Raw genomic sequence first — 2,625 nt, forward strand, 5'->3', positions numbered from 1 at the left:
TGCAAGGAAAAACCACAAAGTTCTCTAAAAATAGAATTTCAGATAACTGTAGTGTTAATACATGAAGCATGGAACTAACTCCTGTAGTTTTTCTGTGGCTTTAACTGAAGAACCTATTGCCACTTATGCTCTCTTTTTTGGAGGGATGGGATGGGGTGTACAGGTCAAAGTAGAAACTGTATGGAGGAATTGTCATTGCTATTCCCAGAAATGTAAAAACTGCTATAAACATAACCTCTTATATTTTACACCAACAGAAATGAATGTTCAGTAAATTCTGAAGTTAAATCTTTTTTTTCACTTAAGTGCTTATAAAATGAGGAAGCTGCAATTCTAGGTAATGAGGTGAAAATGTTAAATTGGTCTTGTTTTATTGGCATTGAGGCTGTCCTGTTTCTTGTCAAGTACATTGGATGAATTGTAGCTGATTACAGTGCTAAAACAGAAGAAATAAGAAATGCAACAAAATAGAAAGAATAAACAGTAAGTTATGCTATTCTCATTATCATTTTAGAAATACTAAATAAATACAACAACATGCATGTAAATTCTGAGAATAGCTGAATTACCTATCAAACATGCTGCTGGGGTCTAGTGAAGAGTATGCTGTTTTCAACACCTTTCCTGACATGCAGCCAAACAAAGTGGAGCATGCTCTCAGGTTTGTACTTGGGAACAGTGAATGAGTTGCAAAAGGAGAGCAAGAGGGCTTACTGCCATTGTTTCTGCTGTCGTACTACCATCTGTGTGGCTTCAGTATCGTTTAAAACCGGAACAGATCATTCGAAGGGTGTCCTTGGCGGGAGATAAAGGGGCTCAGGAACCCAGATGAGACAGCAACACCACCAAGTGTGGAAGAATGACTAGGGTATCTATTCCCCGCCCCCCCCCCCCCCAAGATATTAATTGGCCTAAGAGAACATAATACCTTTGGCAAAGGAGGGCTCTAAGGTAAAGACAGAGATCTTCACTTGAGTGCTCCTTTGGGGAGCAGCTGCTTAATGCCAGACAGTAAAGCATGCCCTCAAAGCCTGTTGCTTGAAGATACAAGCTATCAGCCTGTCAAAGAATTTACTCACTATCCAGATTACTTTGATTGGAATATATTAGTGTTACCAAATATCTGTACTTGGTTTCTGTAATCAGTATTACAGAATCAGAACAAAGAGTACTAATATGCTGCCTGCCAAAAGTGTGTATGGAATTATTCAGTGTAATAGCAGCAGAGACACAGCACTGAAATAGCTTCTTGATTACTTACTGTTATGCTTGGTTCAGTCTTTGTGGTCCCAAAATTCAAATAATATTGTTTGAATTAAGTTACAAGACTGAAATATGAAACACATCAGAGATGAACAAATGTGGAAAAAGTCAACTAGGATACTTTGATTTTATAACCATACAACTGTGAAAGCTATTGGATCTTGTCATATCTGTCTCTATGAAACTGAAGAGCTCGCACTGAATTTCTGTTCCCCAGCAACTGCTACTTAAAGAGTGCAGTCAAGTCTTTCAATTTTTGCTCGTAATCTACACACATTGGACACCTTGATTCTTTTTTTATAAGCTGTTTTCTGTAATTGTTAAAGCTATTCCAGTTCAGTGATATTTTTCTCAAATAGTGAATGTTGAAATAAATGTAGCAACAAATGCAGCAGTGCTAAATACACTTCTCTGTTGTGTGTGCTTGCTTATGGAAACCCCAGCAGCACACTTGTTCCTCTGGCCAGGTGCTGCACCAGGAGTACTCACTGCTGCTCACCAAGGTGCCCACGAGTTTTCCTTGGTCGCTGTCTCCTCGAGGAGCGCCCCAGCCTTTAAATGCGGCCTGACTGCCTTTGTTCAACACACAACTTGCATTGAGGCAGAAGAAGGCGTATTGCTTGCTTCTAAACGTGCTAAGCAGGATTTCGGTGACACTAGATGAAGAAACAGGTAGTTTGATCCCAGAGGAGCCCAGCCAGAGTAGCCTGGCAAGATTAAGCCCTGTGAACCTGTGCTGCTCAAGGCTGAATCCATTGCTTGCTTTTAATTATTAATCAGCCACGTGCTTAGTTATTATAGCACCTTGCTCGATATCAGAGTGGCAGTTGTATGGCTTGCCTACCACATGCTGCTTCAAAACATGATCACGGCAGCAGTTTCCTGGGGGAATTTCCCTGCCTCCTTACAAGCCCACCGCAAATCTGCGGCTGCTCCCAGGCTGGCCGAGGCCCCAAGGCCCGCGCGCGGGGCCCTACCAGCGCCCGACCCCGGCGATCCGCCCTGGGCGGGCGAATCCCCCTCAGCGGCGGCCGGTAGCGGCCGGGACACCCGCTCCCTGCCGCGGCAGGCCAGCTCGCCCCGCGCAGCCTCTCCTCCCAGCCCCGCCGGGCTCGCCCCATCCGAGCGCCCTCGTTTCGCCCCACGGCATGTCGGGAGATGTAGTCCAGGGGCGGCAGGGCGAACTGCATTACCCAGAAAGCTCTGCGGCGGAAACGCCCCACGGCCAGCGCCCGTGAAGGCGGTGACTTGAGCGGGGTCGAAGACGACGGTAGGCCAATAGCGGCTAAGCTAGGGCGGCACTTGGGGGCTTGGGGCCAATGGGAGCGCGCCGATAGGCCGGTGGGCGGGGTGATAGCTGTC

The sequence above is a fragment of the Strix uralensis genome, chromosome 3 (assembly GCF_047716275.1).
Source record: "Strix uralensis isolate ZFMK-TIS-50842 chromosome 3, bStrUra1, whole genome shotgun sequence".
Taxonomy (NCBI): Eukaryota; Metazoa; Chordata; class Aves; order Strigiformes; family Strigidae; genus Strix; species Strix uralensis.